General features: G+C 35.3%; 1 protein-coding gene across 7 annotated transcripts in view; it reads left to right on the top strand.

Annotated features, from left to right (window-relative positions):
- The window catches only part of LOC127848263 (uncharacterized), a 59,672-nt gene that overhangs the window by 23,409 nt on the left and 19,946 nt on the right, over positions 1 to 16,317 (top strand). Inside the window, exon 1 of one of the 7 annotated variants that reach the window (XM_052380622.1) lies at positions 5,207 to 5,293. The exons of 3 other annotated variants lie outside the window; for them this stretch is intronic. The gene's annotated coding sequence lies outside the window, so the exon portion shown is untranslated. Of the gene's footprint in view, positions 1 to 5,206; positions 5,294 to 10,059; positions 10,284 to 12,952; positions 12,987 to 13,517; positions 13,575 to 16,317 lie in introns of those variants that run through there. 3 more of the 7 variants (XM_052380623.1, XM_052380626.1, XM_052380625.1) reach the window with 3 other exon arrangements.

The raw sequence follows: 16,317 nt of genomic DNA, 5'->3' as shown, positions 1-16,317 counted from the left end.
AGTATTAAAGTTTTAACAACAACATCTCCGATCAATTATATAAAATGGTTATCCCATTTCATGATTTGCTGGCCATCAATATCAGCATCAGCATGAACAACATTATCATCGCCGTCGTCTCGTTATCATCATTACCATAATCGTCGTAGTCATTGCCGGACGATGCGGTAGCAAGACTTTCGTCACCTCCATCTTGATAATGAACATATACAGCATCAACCTCATCATCACCATTATGCTCGTGTTCACCATCGTAGAGTCGACGTTATCATAATCATCATAATCAGTCGCCTTTACAACAACATAAGTTAAAAAAAAAACACACATCACACATCACAATACAAATGTTCGTACAACAGACATTGCAGTGATATGCACATTCATTTTTGACCGACTACTCGACTTCTTTTAATATAATTCACTGTCGATGTTGTTATAAATGTCGTTGAAGGTTAAAGAACACTATATCATATTGGTGGTGGTCCCGTCTAAAGATTCCATCTCGGCTGTCGATCCAAGTTATAAAGAAAGTCATGCTTTGATATCTCCTATAAGTCACCGCTTGGCATGCTCTTTGTTGTGTCGGGCTAATTAATTAGACATGCATATTTTGTAAGGCTATTTAAAGTATCACAGACGCAACTTACTGTCTTAATAGGCGTCAATTAAGTGCTGAGTGGTTGAGTGTTTAATGTCGTTGGATTCTTAATTTGAGTAAAAACACCTTGCTACTTTTAGTTTAAGTGACGATGACGACAATCAAAATTTTAGAACATAGAATGGCGCCGTTAAAAAGGTTTTACGACAACGCCATTGCGATGATTATGAAAACGATGATGATGGCAATAGTGATGATGATAATTCCGTTTCAGTTTATATATTTATGCAATTGTTGTTGACAAAGATGATGAAGATGATGATGATGATGATGATGATGATGATGATGATGATGATGATGATGATGATGATGATGATGATGATAGTTGATGATGATGATGATGATGGTGATGATGATGATGATGATGATGATGATGGTGGTGATGATGATGATGATGATGATGATGATGATGATGATGATGATGATGATGATGATGATGATAATGATGATGATGATGATGATGATGATGATGATGATGATGATGTTGATCCTTTATTGTCGTTGCTTTTTATGATGATGATGATTATTATCTCGTTACCTTTTCTATTATTAAAATTCGACATCCGCATAAATGGCAATATTTGAATCAAAGTGCCTGTCCGTGATGTCAAGCCGTCAATCGTTCAATGTACATAGCAACCTGTAATTCCTTTGTTCTTTGATCCCGGGTCACACTTGCCCTTATCCCGGGGTTCAAAGGTCACCTAATTATCACGGCGAGTGTTGCGTCCATCCCCTATGGCCAAATGTCTGACCCCGCCTTTTAATTAAACTCGATGCCGAAAATTTCAATTTTTATGGCCCTTCAGACAAAGGACCGAACCAAATAGTACTGTAAATGACGAATAAAAGAAATTCGTTTCTTTTTAAGTCAAAGGTCGTGTGGTTTTGTAACAGGTGTACAATAAACAAAAAGAGCACAGTTGAGTTTGACACTTCAGTGTTGTTTTTTACCGCATGAGATAGTACAAACCAGATTTTTACTTTAACTCCTCAACCGTTTTATTTTGTTATTCGATTCTTTTACAGTATTTACTTAAGCACATACATTTTTCATCGAACAAATTTTGAAACTTAACAATGTGTCATGAATCTAAATGCTTGTGTCCTTGCCAATAAGTTATATAAAAAAACCATAAATACATATTTTGATTAATTGATTGACCCTTTTATTCAGCACTCTTTTTTAATGTATGCTGGCCATTTTTATTTTGTTTTTGGTGTTGCTATGTTAACAGTGTATTCGCTTTTAAACTGTATTTATAATAATGGCCCTTACATTAGCAACATTCATTAATTTGAAGTTAAATTGCAACTTAGTACAATCCGATGAAGTTTAAATAAATACTTAACGAAAAGGCAAGTCGCTATGTCAAGCTCCAACCGAAATGTTCATCATTGAGAGGCTCAAATCTGGCATAGTTTTAAAAGTTCAAAAAAAAACATACGGTACATAAAATAAAAAAGATTACACTTTACACTTTTCAAGTGGTTTAGAATCGCATTGAAGAACAACCAATCTTCGTAGCTTTCCGACTCCCCCGGTTTGTTAAATCTGAAAGCTGACACTGCTAACACGGGAAAACGCTTTCATCACGGATATTTAACCTCATCAGAATTGACGCTAAATCAAGTCTCTTATCAGACTCCGTCACATGCAATCGGCGTGGCTTATCAGGAACGAACACCATGTGGGGAAAAAAGAGCGGGTTGTTTTTCAACGCATGTGCAAAACGCATGTGTGATCTGACATTTACGACTATTAAAATCCCCACGAGTTGGGAATTGTAAATCGAAAAAAAACTCGTCGAAATGGCCCTCGACATATGCATGATCGCATCCATAGCTATCAGCAGCAGCATCAGTGACATCATCGTTACTATAATCGCCAGCATCAACATCCCATCAATATCATTTTCATCACCCCTCAAAAAGTGAAAAGAAATTTCTTTCGCCTGAAACTATTGGGTCATTATTCAAGTACCTATTCTGAGGCATATGTTCAAACAATATTTTATTGTTTTCATTTTAAGTGTCTTATACATCTTTATTTATTTCTAATGCATCTGTGTTTGTCTTTTTTCTATTGGACACCAGCTTTGTTCGTCTGTTTTCTATTTGACTTGAGCTTTGTTCGTTTCCATCTCACACATCAAGTAATCCAAGAACAACAACATTAATCTTCATTACTAAGGTAAATATTCGACAAAAAAAATCGCGACCGATAACACAACCGTCTCTTACCTCAAAAACTGTTCTCGTATGTTGTTTCAAGTATTTGAGAAACATCCCGAAGCATTCAACCGTGTTCTTTATTGTTGAATATGTTGTAACTTAATTTTGTCATTTAAAAGTGCCACATTGACGTGTAGGGTTCTTCGCTAAACAACAGCGACTGAAGTAAACTGATTCTACTAGTGTAATCATAGTTATGACCCAATATCATTATACAAGTGCAATCATAGTTATGACCCAATATCATTCTATAAGTGTAATCATAGTCATGACCCAATATCATTAACATACTGGTCCATGTTAGCAGGTGGACTTAAAAGCAATCCATCCATCCATCCATCCACTCACCCATGTATCTAAGCTATCTATCAAAGTATTATCATCATAATAACAACCATTAACCTGATGATGCTGATGCTGATTATGATGATGATAATCATCATCGTCGTTTTTGTCGTTATCGTCGTCTTCACCATCCTAATCGTTGCCATCATAGTCATAACGATCAATTCAGCCACATCTCTAGCACCACCACTACCCCGTTGTAAACACCATCATGATCACTACAGGGTGCAGACTCGACGGGGTTTTTTGGGGTTTACACATGGGCTGGACAGAATGTAAACACACCGTTCAGAACTTTGTTTTTTCAAATATCTCAAGTTATTAAAATACACTTGTAAAAATCTTTAGTGCATAAAAGACAGTTTTTATTGCAGTTTGTGCCGATATCTTAAGGTATACGAATAAATCATTGAATGCGTCTGAATCGGTGACGAAATATCACGTTGCTTGGAGCATAACCGTGCAGTACCCAATGATTTTTTTTAACAAGAACACGGGCTATTTTGAACAAAGTAATTCTGATGATTTTCACATGGCCACAAGCAGTATAAAAATATGTCTTTTATGCACCGGTTGAAATACTTAAGAAAAAAATGTTTTAAAAATGTATTCGCAAAAAGCACCACTTACTGGAGTGTTTAAATGGGAAAACTACCAAGTCACGTGATCCTGGATCCTGACAGTCACAGTTTTCATCATCACCGTCAGAATCAATAACCGAAGACATTAAGCTAGCAGTAGCTTGAGTTGCTTACACAACAGTTAGGGAAACTCATTACTTGACTTAGTTTGTTATAATCATAAGTTCTGTGGTAGTAAACGCAATGTTATTATAGATTCAAATACATATTTACCCTGGACATTGACAAAAAAAGTAAATTATATAGCAAACATAAACCATCTGTTTCGCTTGACATGCATGGAATTTCAAACATTGTGCGAAAACGTGAAACTTTTGCGTTAAAATTCACAACTATTCAAAGTCAACTGAGCGAGAAAAAAAGCAGAACATTTATAAAAGAAACAATTAAGACAGAAACAGACATAACTGTCGACATTAATTTAATATGTTCTAATATTTATTCCAAGCAGTAAGAAAACGCGATAACATCAGTAGAAAATCATTTTCCTTGCAACTGAGCGACGCTTAGAAGCAATGGAGAAATGATAACGCGATTTTAATGGCTTTTTAAATGTGCGGAATAATAAATAATATTGTAATTTATGAAACACATGTTGTTATGTTTAGACTATCACGCGAAATATGTGGTCTTTATGATAATGATAGTACACAGCACACAGAATGGCGAGAAGTTTAATAGGAAATCGTTATTGTATGTTCCGTTAACTTATGAGAGCGTATACAGTTGTCAGCCATCGCAACTTCTACAAGTCTTCTGCTGCTGATCCCGATGAAGAAGAATGAAAATAATGATGATGATGATGATGATGATGATGATGATGGTGGTGAAGATGATGATGATGATGATGATGATGATGATAATGATGATGATGAGGTAGGTAGATGATGATGATGATGATGATGATGATGATGATGATGATGATGATGATGATGATGATGATGACGATGATGATGACAGTGACATTGATGAGGGTGTTAATAATACTGATGAAGATAATGATGCTTCTGTTGCTGCTGCTGTGATGATAATGATGACGATAACGACATTGATGATGATTAGTAAAGCACACTTTTACTAAACCCACCCTTTAGATGGAAAACTTCAGGATGAAATATCATTAACAATAATTCGCCATTCGTTTTACATTACCTAGCGAGCATTATTTCAATATGCGATACTAATATTTGTTCTGGGTGCATAGGTTTTTCACTCCACGACCCGGTGCGCGCTATAAACATGATAAAAATGCGACGCGGTTCGTTAGCTTTGATGGCTTTAACATCAATTTTCATTAGGAGGGTGAGCGCAGGGTTTTAGTAGAGAAGTAACTTGCGATGGTTTACTGTGTCGTCTGCTAGCGGTTGGTTTTATGAGTGAGTGGGGATTTGTGTGGATATAATACCTCGCAATTGTACGTATTTACATGTAGTGTTAAATTTGTGTGTATAATTGGTTTGTTATAAGTATGTTTTATGTAAAAATATTCGTATATCTTGTAAATGTTAAAGACACTATAATTGTTGCGGAATGCGGGATGCATTTTCAGTACTTAACATGACACACAATATTTAAATGTATTTTAGAAGACATACAATTTACTTGAGAACCAGTGATACAATTGATATTATGTTGTTGTAAATTTAAATGACGTGACTGATATTCTGCTGCAGCTCATGATGATGATGATGATAATTATGACGATAAGTATACACACAATAAGGTTGTAAATTGAGTACAGTACGCGTGTTTACATTATTTCTTAACAATATTAAAGTAAATAAACGCGTCATTTTGATTGCGCAGATCTGTAGAAAAAAGTTGAACACCAGTTGAATAAGTACAATCATGTAAGGACAAGTTCAATATTTAATTATTAATCAACCAAATCATGTTAACTTCAACATAATGTCACTTTCAGTTCATTCAACATCATCTTATTAATCCGCTCTTTCTTCCATAAACATCCAGCGAGGAAAAACCAGCCCAGAATAACAATAACCATGCACCTGCTCAAAGTTTGTCTAATTAACTTCAAAAGGTTTTGCGGGCAATTTCAGTTATATTGGTATATTAGCTCTTGTTCGGAATATTGAAGATACATGTCAATTAAAGAACATAACCTCAAGTGTCACTAATGAGCAGAACTCGTGCCTTTTTGGTGCACTTTGCTTTGAACAATGTATAAGAAACGTACCACCACATAAACCTTTTTCGTTTCAACTTTTGCATGTTTGTTTGTTTTTACATCAAAAAACATCTTCATTTCATCATCAACGACATCATCACCATCATTTATCTTTAAACAGAAAATGCAAAAACACGCATAGTCATCAGTCCAACCTATAGTTATATTAACAGCAACAGCACCATTAATATATGCAAATAACATTTTGCCGCACCCAATTCAATTTTTTTCCGAGTTTATCATGAAATGCGCCAGATTAAACAGGATAATTGATGGTTCCTATTTGTATCGGAAGTATTATGCACGTGCATTCGAAATGCATGTCACGTGTCTAATGTTGTTTCCGGTCATGCGCGAAGAGTTGGTCTTTGTTGCAGGCAGAAAAGGTCTTTTGTAAGGCTTTATATTAGTTGCCATGGATTCGCCTAATAAAGCTAATTAGCGGATGACTTTTGACTGACGCGAGAGCTTGCGAAACGTGATATCTATATTACAAACGGTCGCGAAATCACGTGACCTAATAGTTTTATTAGTGACAATGTTTTACAAAAGTGAGCATAGACTAACATCATCTTGAATGGTACTAATCGATTATTTAATAGAATGAATACGTGTTTAACATACATAAACAGTTTTGAAATCTGAATTCGTGTCTAGTTGTAGGATTGCATTAGGATAAATGTGTATTGAATGTGGCTAAAACGTCCAAAATAAGTAAATACTAAGATTTTACCATGCGAAATATAAGGTTTATTTGAACACCAACAAAATGTCACGAACATATTATTACCGAATGGTTGAACTTTGCTCTTTAATCAATTTACCGTCAATCTCAGATTGGTCTGGGCCATTAGTCATCGCTCAGTTATATAATAAGATGATGCTTCCAGACATAACTCGTATGTTTTTTTTTTGTTATCTTCTGCTTTGGGAAGGGTTAATGTTTCACAAAATCCTGCGAATCGGACAAATTCCAGACCTCAGAAGAAAAATCTAAAAATGATTGAAGACGTCTGGAATTGACATTTGAAAAAACGTTGACTTTTATGTCTTATGTAACTAAGTAATTTTTCTCGACCACATGAAATGTTCATTCCTCGCTATTATATATTAAACGCAAATAGTACATTATTTATTTATGAGATTTGCATAGTGAAGAATTTTCTAGCAGCCCCATTTGAAATCCCACTTTATGTAATCATTTCTTGTACTACATTCCATTATGTTTCTGCTTACTGTTTTATCCTGCCTTTTGTTTATTTTCTTCTTCAGATCATTATCATTTTTCGCCGTTTTCGTTGTCTTATTGTTATTTTTCTTCACTCTATTCACCAGCACCAGTGAGTGCATCAGCAATGAACTGTCAATTTCTGAAAAGTAAATGTGCCAAAGCATTTGCACTTTAATCAGTCAACGTGAAATCAAATGCAAAGCAGTCTGTCTGTTTTGCATCGTTCTTTTTTATTCATAGTTCGTTCAATCGCATCACCTTTCTAACTTTGCCGATGAAATTGAATATAAAAATGCACTTCATTGAATCAAAACATTGTTAATCAAATCGACCAAATCCGTCTCGCGGGATAGTTCGTCCTGACTGACACGAATTAAAAAAGTTAATCGATTAATCGACTAAATGTCAGCCGGGTTTTACAATCAAATCGCCCTAATTCAACTGGGACCGTCTTTCGGATACCATTTTCCGGATCATCGGAATTTCAGGAAACTTCCGACGCGAAATTAATGATTTAATTATCGCTTATAATCTAAAACACAAATGGGATGTAAATATTGAATTCGTGCGCACTTGAGTGTAATGCAAATTGAGTGTATGTGTTGGAGCATAAAGAACATACATTATGTATATAAAAGGTAATGTCAATATCATCAGTTATAACATTAGCACAAGCAATGGCGTCGTCGTTGTCGCAATTGTCGCCTTTCGTCATCATCTTCATTATCATCATCAATCTATCATCAACATCATCATCATTCATCATCACTATCATCATCATCATCATCATCATCATTTTTTAGCATCATCTAAACCTCTATTCAAACATCACCTTCATTTGAATCAATCGTTCCTAAATACTTTTAAAAAGAAAACACATATTTGATTTATTCCACGGTTGCAACATTAAATGACCTTACGTATTAGACAATAATATAATGATTCAACCGCTTAACTATCTTGGTTCCACAACATACACATGGGAAATAAGTCCCAAAATAATTACAACCAATTTTTATCCGATTAGCGTGGTGAATCGCTATTTTCTCAGCAGTCCGAAACCAAACACAGCGTCTTTTAGGAATTCCATGTTCAAGTGCGTTCAAAGAGTGCACGCTGCTGGTTTAGAGTTATTAATGTACATAAATCTTGTGGTCGTTTACATAAACCGTCCGACCGCCCGTTGTCTGGTTTTGGGTGATTTTAAGTCGGTCAGAATACGGTCAACAATGACAGAAGTGTCATCAATTTTATCATGGCATCTTCCTTTTCATCGTCATAATTATTATCATTAAGACAGCATTTACACCAACATCATCATCATCATCATCACCACCACCATCATCAGCAGCATCATAATCGTTATCGCCATTGTACAGAAACATTACCGTGATCATCAGAAAATGTCATCACAACATCCTGCAGGTACAAAGTCAATGCATCAATCTTATTATTGACATGAACATAACATCTCAAACATTCTCGCCATGTGTTATTTGTCATGGACAATAGTATCATTTCATGTTCATACGTTCATTAGATCATGAGTACGTTTTTATATAACTTGTATGTTGAACACAACTCAATCAATGTGCTATTAAATTTATTGCAGGCATTAATTTTATTGTAAAATTGAATGGATCCTTCATCGTGCTTAATTGAATATTGAGGTGTTTTTTTTTCAAGATCGATTTCTTTTTCTGTCGTAACGCGCCGAAGAAGGATAAATTGATTACCGTAATCAAAATATTTAAACTTTTGACATTATACATAAGGTCATCTTAAATCCATTCTATTCCACTGCTATTTACGTTACCAGAATAAATAATGTAAAAAAATATATCCATTTGTCTATATACGTGTTTTGGGGTCACTTAAGACCATTATCTTTGTTTTATGTCCACTTTCTCGCTTCATAGGATTCCTCCGTGAACTAATTCGATTTACTGTAAATGCTGTTCGGCTTCATTTGTTCTGACATGATCTGGACGCCGCCTGAACGGCTCAGTTGTGATACATCTTTATTTAATTTGCCAACATTTCCCGACAAATATCTCTAAGAAAACCTGCTCTCGATTTGCTGTCGCTGTCACTGCCGCGGAACTTCTGATGTTGTCCTTTGTATCGATTCACTCTGAAGGAACTATGTTCGTATGAGTACTTATTCGATTAGCATTACATCCCGATACTTTTTACATTTCAAACTTGAAATGCATGATTTTTAATATACATGTCCGTTTTTCTAGGTTTTTCAGTATCTACCAGTTATTCAAATTTTTTACCATAAGTCACATGAACCACGATGAAGGATTTACTTTGAAGAACATGCTTATGTTGTGTGCTGATATTCGACAGAAGTTAACTTACAGAGAAGAATCAATGCAATATGCGTTAGAAAAGTAACAATTATAATTTAAAGTGTGGAACAACTAAACTGATAGCAATGCATCTTTTTTTCCCGAAAGTTTTGTATAATTCTTATGAAGTTTTAATTTCATAAGATAAGATAAACTGCCTTTTTTCAGATTTAAACATCATGTGTACTTTTTCGCAGTCTTTTATCAGCTCTTACGAGATTGTTTATTATATGTTCAATTTAGTTTTTACATTTAAAGATTCTATCGTAAAAAGACTTCCAATTAAAGCTGTGTGCGTATCGTTATTGGAACATAGTTTCCAACCCGTGTCCGCTATTAAAACTACCAGGCTCGGCATCTGCGTTCATTGATGGCATTTTGTGGCCACCAGTTTTCCAACAGAGCCGCGATTTTCCTCCGAGTGCGTTTTACGATTTATTGATTTAAAACTAACGACGACTGGACATGCGCGAATACCGTCAGGCGCACTCAAATGACAAAGTTGTAATTGCAAATTCATGAGTATTTAGGGAAAGTAATGTCCAATGGATTATCTGGAAACTGTGACGAGTCTTATTTGCTAAGGATTTTATGGAATTTCAAATAAAATCGATGGCACTCAAAGATGGTAAACTTTTCCTTTGCGTACATGATGTATTATTATTATTTCTTATACATGCACTTTGCTATTGCTGCTCGAATCGTGTCTGATGCTCTGATTGTGCGTTTTGGTGTACTTCGAGTTGATGAATGATTCCCTTATATTAATATTTGTATGTATACATGTACTTGCTTATTATTCTGAAGCGCTGCTTTACCGTATATTAAACGCTTCTGCTATTAAAATACATCAAATTACTTAAGCAATAAATTCAAGTAATAATCCAAAGATCTATCATTTCATATAAACGCGTCATTAAAAAATCCGATTATTTTCAAAAACCAGTTTTGGCTTAACAAACAAATTCCAACATTACGTTTTTGTGTTTGAGCATCATCCTTATTTCACATTTACCATGTCCTTGCATAAAAATTAAAGCCTTTAAGATGATGGCATCTGCAGACGTCAAAAACGTCTGACAAGGGTATACACAATATATTCGTTGTATTTGAGTATCCCAGTGTATCAATTGCAACTTTGACTGTTTTGACATGTTGAGTACCATTTCCAGGACACTCCAATTAGTTTCCTCAGGGACTTAAACAAACATGTTTGTATAGGTCCCTGGTTTCCTACATCGTAATGAAAGTTCTGACGTTTTGATTGACTGCGTTTGATTCATCGGTCTTCTACAACACGCACATAAACTGTCTGCAATCGATAGGGAAGAATTATGATATGCTAAGAAATAGATCGCCTGGCTTAATATTAGAGATAGAAATAGTCATGGAAACAGGCAGAACTAAGATACTGTATAACTAATTTCTTTGATCCTGATTCTGTTTTTCGTTTCCAAACACAGACACAAGAAACTTATGCTGACGTTCTGTGGATAAAACAGACATGCATACATAGTTTCAAATCTTTGTTCGAGCACAGAAACCACTTTTGTCTATGCATTCCTAATTTAACATTGATTTAATTTTTACATTACTTAAATTGATGATTTTTATTTATTACACTTTTGGATTTTGTCATTATTAGCCAAAGCATATTTACAATAAAAATATTCAGAAAGCTAAAATTTACATACAAGGGGTCGGTGAGGATAATGGTGCTGATTATGATAAAAGGGATGATTGTAATGCCTGCTTTATGCGTGTGATCATGATTTTGACGATTATGATCATGTTCATACAGATGATATGGTTAATTATGATAGTGTGGATTATACTTTAATTAATAATGATCACGAATTGTATGACGACGTTTTTGATGGCGACGTTGTTGATACTGATGACAATCTTATTGATGAGGATGATGATGATGATGATAACTACGACGACGACTGCGAAGAAGAAGAAGGCGATCATGAGATGATGATGATGATGATGATGATGATGATGATGATGATGATGATGATGATGATGATGATAATGATGATGATGACCATGATGACCATGATGATGATGACGTCGACAATTATTTTAAAGAAGAAGATGATGATTATGGCGATGATGATGATGATGATGATGATGGTGATTTGGTTGTTATTGTTACGAATCACTTATTATTATGATCTACTTTATCACGTAAATTTCAATAACCGTACAAACGAATACAAGCCCATAATTATGTGCAATTTGAAGCAACGAAAAGCAATAAACTCACAGTTAAAACGTCTGACTGCAAAACTACTTTCATCCGAAAATTAAATTACCAACCAGCGCATACAAAAACTAATTTTCTGCTTTTTGCAGGTCTGTTTTAAGATTGTCTTTGTGATATGTTATATTCCAAGTGACGCAGCGAGTAGTCATTTTCTTTCCCTAGATGAAAACGGTTTCCATGGTAACAGTAGTTACAGTAATTATCAGTGATTTAATGCATGGTTTATTGTATATTTTGCCTGACATATATTGGTATTTGTTATTTATGTTCAACAGAACCTGTCATTGATTCTTGCCGTCGCGCAGTCTAAATGTCAACAAACGTTAGAATAATTCTGAATTCTTAGGAAAGAATATGTACTGGGGAGATGCCTTTCTTAATAATGCCTTTGATGCTATGTCGAACCATGTGAATGTCGATGACGTTTTTATGTTTCTAATATTAATGCTATGAAATCCTAAGTCAGTTAAAGGGACTTTTTCACGTTTTTGGTAAATTGACAAAATAAAAAAATAAAAAGATTACGATTTTTGTTGTAATTATGATATATGCGAGGAAACAGTAATACTGAAAATTTACCATGCTCTAAAATATCCATTATATGCATCTTTTGACGATTTAAAAACCTATAAATAATAAAGCGTCGCAACGCGAAACGATTGAATAATTTGGAGAGTTTAGTTGTTGTTGTTGTTATATTTTGTGATACTACGAGGATTGCTTATATAACGTAAAAAATACACCACTCATTGTATGAGCAAGGATGGCCTTGTAGTCTAAGCGATAGACTTTTACTCCAGGGTCAGTGGTTCGAACCCAGTTGAGGGTTACTTTTTTTCTTTCTTTAATTGTATTCTAGTTTTTTTTACAGGAGCTTTTTAGATTGAATGTTTACATTTATCAATATAAAGCGTTTAATGACAAACTTCAATACATGCCAAAATCTGTGAAAAGGTCCCTTTAAAGCATGCTTGGAGTATGGACAGTCTTTGATAATAGACAATTACTGTTGTGTGTACGTTCTGCACTGTGAAAGTTGTTGCTATGCTTTATGGAGAGGTTAGTGATTGTGTTGTTGCTTCTGTCGTTGATATTGCTGTTGTTCATGATGATACTTATGTAGCTGTTTTTAAACAGAATGATGATACTAGAACAAGAATGATGATACTGATCATTACGATGACGCTGACGACGAAGATGATGATGATGATGAGGAGGAGGAGGATGATGATAATAATGATGATAATAATTTAAAATGCTGATGTTTATTTTAACGAAAGTGATAATTTTGAAGATTATGATTATGTTGATAATTAGTAAATCGTTGTTGACGATATTGTTGTCGATAGTTAAAGTTATAATGATTAAGACTATGATGATGAGGGTCGATGATGACGACATTGTTGTTGATGATGTTGATAATGATGGTGTTGATTATAATAAGCACGGTGCTATCTGCGCGGTTGTGGAAAGGGCGATATTAGAATAATGGTTACACTTTTTTCCTTTGTTTATGTAGCTTCTATTAGTATTCCACGCTCCATGTAGTAAATAGATAACGGTGTTCGTATCAGTATTTCATTCAAAGCTGGCAATCTTAAACTGTTCGCATGTGTGTTTGATGAACGCACTGAAGAATACGGCACAGTACGTCCTTGTTATCTTTCGTTTTACATGTTGTAGCATTTTTGTCATTCTTTACTACAAAATGACTGCACGAACTGAATTCGTACATGCGATAATTATGTTGATGACATAACGTTGTTACAAACGCGAAACACATCATGCACGAAATCTGTAATGCCCATTAGCAGTTTTATAGCTCTTTACCGCGCTTCATTTTCTTTCATTCGCCATCTTTACTTGACGGCAACTTTGCTTCATTTACATCCAATCAAAGCAGTCGAATTAATTAATTACGGATTACGGTCGCATCCATCATGTTTGAAGTATTCAACGTCAAAACGTTCGGCTACATTCCACTAAATTTGTTAACGTTCATCAACTTCGCATTAATCACAAAATCCTGTTTAGGACTTTACGGTTTGTGATTGACAATTAATGCTGAATTTGATTTTGCAACGCATCGTGCAATACTATGTAAATGTGGCTATGGTACTTGTTGAAAGAGAATTACATATGATTTGCAATTTGTCTGCACCGTGGCATTACTGACAAAGGAAATACATTGTAAATAAATAGATGATTAACAATTGTATGAGATGTTTGCCCGTCTACCGGTATGCCATCATTCCATTGTTTGTGTGAATTTGTTTCCGTAACGTACACAGTTTTCGTCACTCAAAATATGCATTTACCGATGTCGCCCATAACATTTACGTTGGCAGAGTTTTGGATCCGTATGCGTTTGATAAAAGAGTAATCAACCTTTGTTCTTATTTCGGAGTTATCGTTTCTTGTAATTTAACTGTAAGCATCTTCACGCGATTTCATAAATATTATCCGATTTAATTAATTGTTGTTCGCATTTATTAATCTTATTCGGCCTATATTGTTAGTAGCAGTAAAGCAGAGCAGTTTCCCGTAAGTGTGCTCACAATTCTGTTCGCAGAGTAGTCGTTCTGTATGTTTTTCATTAAAAAATTTTTTTTTTGGCTTTGACGCAGTAAAAAGTAATACAATATTTGTCTAACACGTTTAATTGTTTTTATATCCTCACATTTATACTCGTATTAACATTAAAATGTAGTTTTTGCTGTTTGCACTAAGTGTTTGGTATTTTATTATATGTAACACAACCCTAATCAAATGTTGCGAACATAAAATTGTGTGTAATAAAACCCAAACAATAAAGAATTCAATGGATATTTTAAACTTGCAGCGTGACATGCATAATGACCCTATTTAGAGAATTCATTTCGTAATTCAATACCGTTGTAACCCCAGATATGTCAGACACTATTTTTGCCTGCATATTACTGAAATGCGATATAATGATTTATTTTCTTAAACTGCATAGTCTGGGTTATGCCGCGATAAAAATGTCTTTCTTTGTGAAGAAATAAACGATACATGTTTAACATGTTGCTTCTCTGCTTTGCGTTACTGAGCAATACTACACTGTTTTGTGCAATTATAATTTACTCAGTGATTTGCATTGGCTTTGATCTGAAAAAGATGCGCGTTATTGTTGTGCAGTGCACAATTTAAATGTTAGCGTCATGCGAAACTGGGTCTTATGTCATACACGTCAAGCGTAGCTCCAGACAAGTCTGCGCAGTCATTCACGATGATTAGGAGCTGCGATGTCCGCTTACGAAACCTTGCGTGACTTTAAACCTGACGGGTGCCGGGTTTCCATGCATCCGTGTCCGCGCTCCGCGTCTGCGTTCCGTGTCCGCGTGCCGTATACGGACACGGAGTATCTATTCCATGCATCCGCTTATTATTTTGGCCTTTCCTTGTAAAAAGCTCATTCCAAACGTGAAATAAATACTGTGTTTCTTGAAAAGCGATCATAGAGTGTACAATATGCAGACGATAATATGTGCATATTGCTATTCTCACTAACCTGAAACGCCATCAATTGAAATTTCGTTGGCTATGCTTTTCCAGATGTTTGATGTAATGTCTTTGTATTCTTTCATTCGTTGGTTGCATATTTCAGGGTGATCCCTTACTAAATTTATTATTGTTTAACTAATATCTATGCTTGAAAGTCGACCTTTCATGTTGACTGCCGTCTGTGTACTGAGTCCGCGTCCGTGAAAAAATCGCTCACCGAGCGATTTTTCACGGACGCAATACGCGGACGAAAAATGCGGACGCGGAACGCGGATACATGGAATAGCTCCAACAGATATCAACCAGTTCGTTTTTTCGCGGATACGGACACACGGATACGGAACGCGGACGCGGAGACATGGAAACCCGGCCTTACTCCTGATCAGACTGCACGACACCGCAGGCTGGTCTGGAGCTACGCTGGCCGCATTTGACATTTGACCCATTTTGACATGACATGGGTCAATTATTGTATCTTAACATCGTTTCGGTAATCGTCGTCGCCAACATGACCATCATCTTCTTCTTCAATAATTTTCAAGTCGTCATCATCACCATCATCATCATCGGCACGTCACCATCAACAACTTGATGGTTACCATAATGGTAATCATTATTACAATTCTCCTCGGCATAATCATCAATTAGCGCATCGTCTGGCTTATATCTTTTAACCCTTTGCATGCTGGGTAATTTGTCGTCTGCTAAAATGTCGTCTGCTGAATGTCTAAAATTAACATTTTCTTCACACAAAAAAATCAAAGAATACTATCAGAATAGCAAACAGTTTGGATCCTGATGAGACGCCACGTTCTGTGGCGTCTCATCTGGATCCAAACTGTTTGCAAAGGCCTTCGAAAATCCG

Source organism: Dreissena polymorpha, chromosome 10, assembly GCF_020536995.1.
Source record: "Dreissena polymorpha isolate Duluth1 chromosome 10, UMN_Dpol_1.0, whole genome shotgun sequence".
Classification (NCBI taxonomy): Eukaryota; Metazoa; Mollusca; class Bivalvia; order Myida; family Dreissenidae; genus Dreissena; species Dreissena polymorpha.
The sequence above is the reverse complement of the archived record's forward strand: the minus strand, read 5'-3'. Positions and strand labels throughout refer to the sequence as shown.